At 46.5% G+C, this 10000-nt stretch overlaps 2 protein-coding genes across 4 annotated transcripts in view; one reads left to right on the forward strand and one right to left on the reverse strand.

The window, feature by feature from the left end:
- Positions 1–10000, reverse strand: part of LOC113819931 (adenosine deaminase 2) — a 227993-nt gene that overhangs the window by 113397 nt on the left and 104596 nt on the right. The gene's annotated exons all lie outside the window — the stretch shown is intronic.
- Positions 2822–10000, forward strand: part of LOC113806550 (cytochrome c oxidase assembly factor 6 homolog) — a 54801-nt gene continuing 47622 nt past the window's right edge. For 2 of the 3 annotated variants that reach the window (XM_070121060.1, XM_070121063.1), the window contains exon 1: positions 2822–2913. The gene's annotated coding sequence lies outside the window, so the exon portion shown is untranslated. The remainder of the gene's footprint in view (positions 2914–10000) is intronic. The other variant, XM_070121062.1, reaches the window with a different exon arrangement.

Below are 10000 nucleotides of genomic sequence, written 5' to 3' on the forward strand. Positions count from 1 at the left end.
GAGGAAAGTACAAGAGGGAGGGTGACGAAGACTCAGACAAGTCAGAGGGCGGGGCCAAGAATGTAAAGTGATCAAAATCCTAACCATTGAATCTCAGGGCCTGGAAGGAGACAGAAGCAGAAGGCTGAGGGGCACGAGGGAGGGCGAGGGGGCACAGCTACAAAGAAGGGAGAAGGGCGGGGCTAGTGAAGAAAGGCGAGGGAGCGCGCTTATAGTGAAGAAGGAAAAGAAGGGAGAGGGGCAGGGCGACGGAGGGAGGGCGAGGGAGCGTGGCTATAGAAAAGAAGGGAGGGGGCTGGGCGAGGGAGCGTGGATATAGTAAAGAAGGGAGGGGGTGGAGCGAGGGAGCTTGGGTATAGAAAAGAAGGGAGAAGGGTGGGGCGACAGAGGAAAGGCGAGGGAGCTTTGCTATAGAAAAGAGGGAATGGGGCGGGGCGAGGGAGGGAGGGCAAGGGAGCGTTGCTATAGAAAAGGAAGAAAAGAAGGGAGAAGGGCGTGTTGATGGAGGGAGGGCGAGGGAGCGTTGCTATAGAAAAGGAAGGGTCGGGGCGAGGGAGCTTGGATATAGAAAAGAAGGGAGAAGGGTGGGGCGATGCAGGGAGGGCGTGGGAGCGTGACTATAGAAAGGAAGGGAGGGAGGGCGAGGGAGCGTGGCTATAGAAAAGAAGGGAAGGGGCGGGGCGATGGCAGGGAGGGTGTGGGAGCGTGACTATAGAAAGGAAGGGAGGGGGCGGGGCGATGCAGGGAGGGCGTGGGAGCGTGACTATAGAAAGGGAAGGGGGGGGGGGGCGGGACGATGGAGGGAGGGGAGGGAGCGTGGCTATAGAAATAGAAGGGAATGGGCGGGGCGAGGGAGGGAGGGAGGGAGGGGGATGGAGCGTGGCTATAGAAAAGAAGGGAAGGGCGGGGCGAGGGAGGGAGGGAGGGAGGGAGGGTGAGGGAGTGTGGCTATAGAAAGGGAGGGGAGGGGGCGGGACGATGGAGGGAGTGAGGAGGGCGAGGGAGTGTGGCTATAGAAAAGAAGGAAGGGGCGGGGCGAGGGAGGGAGGGAGGGCGAGGGAGTGTGGCTATAGAAAAGAAGGGGAAGGGGCGGGGCGAGGGAGGGAGGGAGGGCGAGGGAGCGTGGCTATAGAAAAAGAAGGGAGGGGCGGGGCGAGGGAGGGAGAGAGGGCGAGGGAGCGTGGACTATAGAATAGAAGCGAATGGGCGGGGCGAGGGAGGGAGGGAGGGAGGGGGAGGGAGCGTGGCTGTAGAAAAGAAGGGAGGAGGCGAGGGAGGGAGGGAGGGGAGGGGGATGGAGCGTGGCTATAGAAAAGAAGGGAATGGGCGGGGCGAGGGAGGGAGGGAGGGAGGGAGGGGGATGGAGCGTGGCTATAGAAAAGAAGGGAAGGGGCGGGGCGAGGGAGGGAGGGAGGGAGGGAGGGAGGGAGGGGGATGGAGCGTGGCTATAGAAAAGAAGGGAATGGGCGGGGCGAGAGAGGGAGGGAGGGAGGGAGGGAGGGAGGGAGAGGGAGCGTGGCTATAGAAAAGAAGGGAAGGGGCGGGGCGACGGGAGGGAGGGAGGGAGGGGGAGGGAGCGTGGCTATAGAAAAGAAGGAAATGGGCGGGGCGAGGGAGGGAGGGAGGGAGGGAGGGGGAGGGAGCGTGGCTATAGAAAAGAAGGGAAGGGGGCGGGGCGAGGAGGGAGGGAGGGAGGGAGGGAGAGGGAGCGTGGCTATAGAAAAGAAGGGAAGGGGCGGGGCGACGGGAGGGAGGGAGGGAGGGGGAGGGAGCGTGGCTATAGAAAAGAAGGGAATGGGCAGGGCGAGGGAGGAGAGGGAGGGAGGGAGGGAGGGGGATGGAGCGTGGCTATAGAAAAGAAGGGAATGGGCGGGGCGAGGGAGGGAGGGAGGGAGGGAGGGAGGGGACGGAGCGTGGCTATAGAAAAGAAGGGAAGGGGCGGGGCGAGGGAGGGAGGGAGGAGGGGGGGATGGAGCGTGGCTATAGAAAAGAAGGGAATGGGCGGGGCGAGGAAGGGAGGGAGGGAGGGAGGGAGGGAGGGAGGGGGGAGGGAGCGTGGCTATAGAAAAAGAAGGAAATGGGCGGGGCGAGGGAGGGAGGGAGGGAGGGAGGGGGGACGGAGCGTGGCTATAGAAAAGAAGGGAATGGGCGGGGCGAGAGAGGGAGGGAGGGAGGGAGGGAGGGAGGGGGATGGAGCGTGGCTATAGAAAAGAAGGGAGGGGCGGGGCGAGGGAGGGAGGGAGGGAGGGAGGGAGGGAGGGGGATGGAGCGTGGCTATAGAAAAGAAGGAAATGGGGCGGGGCGAGGGAGGGAGAGAGGGAGGGAGGGGGAGGGAGCGTGGCTATAGAAAAGAAGGGAAGGGAAGGGGCGAGGGAGGGGAGGGAGCATGGCTATAGAATAGAAGGGAGGGGCGGGGCGAGGGAGGGAGGGAGGGAGGGAGGGAAGAGGAGCGTGGCTATAGAAAAGAAGGGAAGGGGCGGGGCGACGGAGGGAGGGAGGGAGGGGGATGGAGCGTGGCTAGTAGAAAAGAAGGGAAGGGGCGGGCCGAGGGAGGAAGGGAGGGAGGGAGGGAGGGGTGGGGAGGGAGCGTGGCTATAGAAAAGAAGGGAATGGGCGGGGCGAGGGAGGGAGGGGAGGGAGGGAGGGAGGGGGATGGAGCGTGGCTATAGAAAAGAAGGGAATGGGCGGGGCGAGGGAGGGAGGGAGGGAGGGAGGGGGACGGAGCGTGGCTATAGAAAAGAAGGGAAGGGGCGGGGCGAGGGAGGGAGGGAGGGAGGGGGAGGGAGCGTGGCTATAGAAAAGAAGGGAGGGGGCGGGGCGACGGGAGGGCGGGCACTGGGAGAGGCAAGGACCTCGCGCGGTGTGTCTGCCAGTGTCGGCTGAGGGGTAGTGAACACGGGAGGGCAGGACCGAGTAAGTGTTAACCGCCCATATATTGCCACTAGAACCTCCTCCTCGACGTACCTTTCGGCTCCCACATCCTCTCAAACTCCTACTGTTGCTTAACCATTTCCCTTGTCCCTATTTATCAGTTTCTTTTCCATTTCGTTTGCTCTTCTTCCCTTCTTCTTTTTCATATCCCTTCGGTTGCTCCTGTCTCTTGCATTTTCTTTCCTTATTATTAATTCATGTTCCTATCCTCTTCCTTTTCTCTTCTTGAGTTTCTTTTTTTCATATTTTTTCCTGTTTCTTATGTTTTCCCTTGTCTCTTTCTTATAACCCCTTTTCCTTTTTTTCATATGCTTTTAACCCTTGCTCTATCTTCTTCCTTGCCTTCTTTCCACTGTCTTCCCTCTCCCTCCTTCTCCTTCTCTCTCTAATCTTCCTCTTCTTCTTCCTCCTCCTATTCTTCTTCCTCCTCTTCCTTTTCTTTCTCCTTACCACCCTTAACCCTCCACCCCTTCCCCCCTCTCCCCTTCTCAATTCTTTTCTCACCTCTTAACACTTTATTTTGAGCTCCAAAAGATGATATGTAAATATAAAAAATGAATTATTTTTGAATGGATTAACTTACGCAAGCAACACAGTGCTTTATATCTGCAATCATTTCAGTAATCCATTTTAATAAATATGTATCCTTTACTGTATCCGTTTTCACCATGTCTTTTTTTATCATATTATCTTTCTTTTGTATATGCATAATATGATATAAGTCAAGAACATGCAGTGTTTATTTATGCAACTATTGAGATATTTGTGTATGTGTACACCGTGGAACGTGTGTTTATTTTTGCAATGTAAACAAATACTTCGGATGCAACTGCTCGGCTTCCTGAATAAATACAAGCAAGAGTGTCTGAATGAATATGGATGCGTTGCGCGTATGAGTAGTAGTGCGTATTTGCGTTTCGTTCGTATTCAGGTGTATGGGAGTAAGGCTGGCAATATATATGTATGTATAAATGCTCGTATATTTTTTGTTTCTTTTTCGTTTTCTTTTTCATTTGCTTCTTTGGGGGTATTTGAGTATTTACCTATAAAATCCTGTTTACTATGTAATTCTGATTCGAAATATTTATTTTCGAAGAAATCTGATAACACTCTTTTCTTTTATATTCATTTATTTTTTGTTAGTATTTGTACCCAGCATGTAAGAAAAAAGGAAATACTTTACGAACGAAAAAACGTCAGACAAAAATACCTAAATATAACTTTTAAAGATAAAAAAGTACGGAGAAAAAAAAATGCGGTGACAACTGACATGCAATCAGCATATGCATATTTCAAATTACTCTCTGTTGAAGACGCATGACACATGTTAAAGCTCTGACACGCGACTGTCCTTTCAGACACCGATGGACTAATGGACATTGTGCTTACAGCGTCAGACATAATGGGGCGTGTCACTGCGCCAACCCGCTGTGGCGAGCTATGAAAACAATTCGACAATTACCCATAATGCATCAAGAGAACGAATGGCGAGAGAGAGAGAGGGAGAGGAGAGAGAGAGAGAGAGAGAGAGAGAGAGAGAGAGAGAGAGAGAGAGAGAGAGAGAGAGAGAGAGAGAGAGAGAGAGAGAGAGAGAAGAGAGAGAGAGAGAGAGAGAGAGAGAGAGAGAGAGAGAGAGAGAGAGAGAGAGAGAGAGAGAGAGAGAGAGAGAGAGAGAGAGAGAGAGAGAGAGAGAGAGAGAGAGAGAGAGAGAGAAGGCGAGAGAGATGAGAGAGAGAAAGAGAGAGAGAGAGAGAGAGACGAGAGAGAGAGAGAGAGAGAGAGAGAGAGAGAGAGAGAGAGAGAGATAGAGAGAGAAGATGAGAGAGAGAGAGAGAGAGAGAGAGAGAGAGAGAGAGAGAGAGAGAGAGAGAGAGAGAGAGAGAGAGAGAGAGAGAGAGAGAGAGAGAGAGAGAGAGAGAGAGAGAGAGAAAGAGAGAGAAAGCCGAAAGAAAGAAAGAAAGAGAGATGAGAGAGAGAGAGAGAGAGAGAGAGAGAGAGAGAGAGAGAGAGAGAGAGAGAGAGAGAGAGAGAGAGAGAGAGAGAGAGAGAGAGAGAGAGAGAGAAAGTGAGAGTGAGAGAGAGAGAGAAAAAAAGAAATCCAGAAACAGACGGACAGACAGACAGAATCAAAGCATGAAACAGAGAAGGAAGACTGAAATTATCGTAAAGACGAGAGTCCAAGGGGGAAAAGGTGTATAGAGAGAAAAAAGCGTCTGTCGTTGCGAGAAGTGTCGACCCATCGACGCATGCACGAACGCACCCTCCCCATGCGTGGTTTAGATGCTTAGATAACTGCGTGATTTAGTGGAATTAGGAGTCAATCTGTTTCCTCTTATCCTGATTTGGAAGGCTCTCGGCTTTCCCACGCTCGGGATTCCTCTCTGCCCTCGCGTCTCCTGTTTCACCGTTTTCTTTGTTGCTTTGGAGACTTTTTTTTTGTTAGTAGTTTGCGTCGAATATGAGTTTGCTGATAAGACCCTTTATATATGGCCTAGAGATTTTTTAAGAAATAATTTATTATCAAGACCCTTTATTTTAAGATTAAAGAAAATGAGTTTATTGATAACACGCTTTATATATGGCCTAGGGATTAAAGAAGAGTTTATTAGCCTGATTGCAGGAATGAAGAAAAATAATATATTAATATGAAGTTCGTGAGACGATCATCTCTGGAATTTATGCGTTATAGATGGTTAGAATTAACATTTTGAGATGTAAGGATTGCAATGTTGCAATGTAAATGCTAGATATGAAATGAAATGCGTAGTCACCTTCGAACCGAATGGCATGTGAAAAGTAGAACGTGGTGTATATAATAAAGAAGGGTCTTATCTGCAAAAAAAATCGTTATAAATTTCAAACAATATCATGTCCATCATGAAATCACGAAAGGTTTCTCTTTGCCGTGTTGAAAGCTGTAGGCCTACATATGTACCTGTTTGATGTTTGTTTGTTGTATTTCAACCTAGTGTTCAGTAGTACTTTTCAGTTCCAATATTCTCCCGCCTTCTTCTATACTACTGCGTAGTTGTTGCACAAGACTGATTATCACAAGAATGAGGGAAAAAGTATCTGCCTGACCTCCCGCTCGCGTAATGTATACAGTTTACAGTAGCCCTTCAAGACAAACGCATAAATGTTTAATAACTTTCCGTAACTCATTTCATAATATAATTGTGTGAACGGCAATGATTTATTGATAGATTCCCTGGATATCAGTAAGGAAACTGCTTGACCCCAAACTGCATTTCATCCTAACGCAGCGAAATCCAGCGAGAGGCTCGCATTGTTCTCTCATCCTCAGAGGAATCCTCTTGAAACTGGCAAATTCTTCGACGCAGAAAATGCGATTTTGAGTCTAATCTCAATTCGTCAGTATTTGTCCTTCCTATATTCATTAATGGTGATTTTTCCACTTTGCTTATTACCATTGTTAAAATTTGTTTGATAATCTCATACGCTGAAAAAACGAGAATTCAGAGACAAAGGTACGATAGTTTCCATAGTGAACGTGATGGACACGAGGGACGTGGAATGAAACGGACATTTGGGCATAGTTTACATTAGCTTGGTGAGGTTTTCGCACAGGCTTTGAGGTAACAATAGCATTTGCAAACACGTTAGAAATGTTAAAAAAGACGAAAGATAGAGAGAGGATATTGGCACCGCTTCCAAATTCCAACTGAATTTGCATATCACTTCTCTCACGTTCTCTTTATTTTAAATAAGAATAAATATGTTTAATTTTCTAGCGAACATGATTTCATGCATTTTCTTTTTCCTTTATATTTCACGGTCAACTGATTAAATTTCGTGGAAATAATTGGCGAATTAACTGCGAAAAGATTAAGAGAAAACGATACTGTGAATAAAACGCAATATTCTATTCTACAGTTCTTTCATTGTCGAAGAAGAATTGCAGGTTAGTGACACTGAATTCCAAAGGTCTTAACAATGCCCAGCAAGAATTGTTTGAAACTCACACCTCAAATCCATACCAAATCAGAATCTTGTTTTATGTGACAATTCGACTAACAGATACATAGGCCGATATAAATTGGTATATCTTACCCGTGAGTTATTAGTTTGTCGAATTCTTTTAGTAATAAAAAACTTTCGCTTCAGAATTAGTCATCTTGGCCTCGCATTGCCGAACCAAGACCTGACCCAGAAATCCAATCAAATTGACCCACATCAATTTTGAGTTTGAAGGTTTGGCGCGCTCGCCGACCCCTCGTGCCGCTGAGCCGATTTTCAAGTGCCTGCAGTATCCCGAGGGACTTGATATCAGACGTTTGGCAAGTGAGTTCTAAGAGGAGGAGGTTATCGATGGCTGAGTGGCCAGAAATAACGAGTGCCAGAGAGTGAGGGTATTTCGGTGGTTGAGTTACGGTTATAATAACCGAGGGGTGAAGTCTTCTTCCTCAAGATGGTAACTGGGAATTATTGAAGGGTGAGTGACCAGAAAGAATGAGTGCGAGTGATTGAGAGTATTTCGGTGGTCGGGTTCCTGTCAGAATAACCGATGAGTAACGCCTTATTCACGAGAGTAACTAGGAAATGGGGCACGCTTTAGTGCAACGGACGTTACGGCCCGCTGATGCTGTTACGGTGTAAATAACTCCCAGCTCGGTGTAACTTGCAAGTGTAAAAATAGCGCACCACTTATTTTTATACAAGTATTTTAGGCTGTCAGGACTGCGCATGGGTAAGTGTGTGTGTATGTGTGTGTTTTTGTGCGAAGTGTGTTTTTAGTGCGGTGGGTTTGGTTGTGTTCGTTAGCCGGGCGTGTTTTTTTTCCTTTTTTTCGTTTCCTAATATGTACGTATTTTAAGCGTAGGGGTGGTTCCTTTTGTTTTCCATGTGGGGTTGTGTGTGATTGTTTTGCGTGATTGTGTGTGTTTGTCGATATTCCCGTTGCTTTGTCAGTTAGGTGAGTGTGTTTGTGTTCCCGGGCGAGCGTTTTTGTTTTCTTGGTTAGATGATTGTATGTTTGTTTTGTTTGGAAAGGAAAGCGTGCGTTTGTCCTGATTGTATCTTTTTTGAACCTCTAATAAGGGCGTTTGTTCAATGCGATACATTTGCTATAAGTTTATATGTCTCTTTTTGTATGCGTGCGTTTTTCCTGAGGTCAGCAAGGCTTAATTTTGAGATGTTTTAAGCATACAAGTAGTCACATACTGGTTAAGGGGTAAGAACAAAGATTTTGCTTGATCATTACACAATAATCTAAAATGTAGTAGTCCTAACCGCTAGTCCTGCATCAGACGTGTCTCCGCATATATACAACCAGGTAGTGTAATATATATATATATATATATATATATATATATATATATATATATATATATATATATATATATATATATATATATATATATAAAGTCCATTGAATTATGACGAGCTAAAGAAAATATAATCGTTATAGTGGATTACCAACTTTAGATACTATGATTCAATTTAATGAAGCTAATTTTGTCTTTTCCCATTACATTATAGTACCTTTCTAACACGAACATTCATCATATTTTTTCCTTAATTATACAACCAACAATTAGTAATATATAATACAACCCTATACACTGTAGAACAGAATGGGGTCGCGGTCATGTCAAGAGGTGCATGAAAACCTGAAAACGGGGTCGGGAACTACGGGTGCATGTCTTTTTACGAGGGAGCGGGGAGAGTATATATTAGTTGCTGAAAAACACTGAGGTACACATAAGAAGAGGGAAAAATATTAATTTTAATAGCCCCCAGAAATGTGATATTAATTTTAGCTATAAATCTTTATACATATGAATAGATGAATAAGCATATTAATGCACACATATACGTATATATGTGCACATATATGTATATGCATGTACATACATATGTATATGTGTGTGTGATTATGTAACTATATAATATATATACACATATATAATACACACACACACACACACACACACACACACACACACACACACACACACACACACACACACACACAGATATAGATAGATAGATAGATAGATAGATAGATAGATATGCACACACACACGCACATATATATATATAGTATAAGGAGACAAAGAGAGAGAGACGAGAGGGAAACAGAAATACAAAAATCGCTTCACAAGCAGACACACACGGAAATAGAGGAAAGGGGGGAAAATACTCGAGAAAATCGCCGGCCATTGCTAATCTTAGGAACTGCCATTCCCTTCTGCTCAGCGGCTGAATGTGTATGCAAGAGACCGCCTAACCAAAGTATTTATACCGGCGTCGATGTGCGTCTGGGACTGCGCTTACCGGAAAGTAATAAGGGAAGTGCAAATGGCCGTGCGCGCTCGTGTGTGTACGCGTGTTTGTGCTGAGAAAGAGTTATAATATATAACCTTTACTGTGGGCGGCTGCGGGCATGGAGTATGTTGCCTGAGAAGCGTGGGTATATTATGGGACTGCCATGTTCATGTGTCTCTTTCCTTCTCTCATGCACACATGGAGCGAGTTATTTTTCGCGCCTATTTTTAGGCGGGAAGCGAAAGGGTACGTGACTAAAGGATTTTCTTCATACTTTTTTCTAATATATTCTCATTCCTCCATTGTTTTAGCTACTTGTGCTCTTAGTTTTCTTTGTAGGATGTAAGATTAATGTTAGAAATTAATTATCAATTGCTATTCTGGTTCTCTTTAATTCATTTTTTTCTTATCTTGCCTGATGAATGGGGGAGGGAAGGGTGGAAGGAGGGGAGTTAAATTCGAACCGGATGAAGTTAATCGGAGCAAGAGCAGGTGTTTTGCATATCCAAGCAGGACACGCGACGGGAAGAAGGAGAAGGAGGAGGAGGAGAAGAAGAAGAAAGGAGATGGAGGAAAAGAAGGAGGAGGAAAGGGGAAGTGAGAGGAAGAGGAGGAGGAAGAAGAGGAAAGGGAGAAGAAGAAAAAAAAGAGAGAAAAGGGAGGGGGGTGGGCAAGAGGAAGAGGATGTGGGGAGGTAGGAGAGCGATGAAATAAAGAAGGAGAAAGTAAAAAGGACGAGGAGGGTAAGAAGGTGGAAAGATAATGAAGAGAAGGAAAAGGA

This window comes from Penaeus vannamei, chromosome 4 (genome assembly GCF_042767895.1).
Source record: "Penaeus vannamei isolate JL-2024 chromosome 4, ASM4276789v1, whole genome shotgun sequence".
Classification (NCBI taxonomy): Eukaryota; Metazoa; Arthropoda; class Malacostraca; order Decapoda; family Penaeidae; genus Penaeus; species Penaeus vannamei.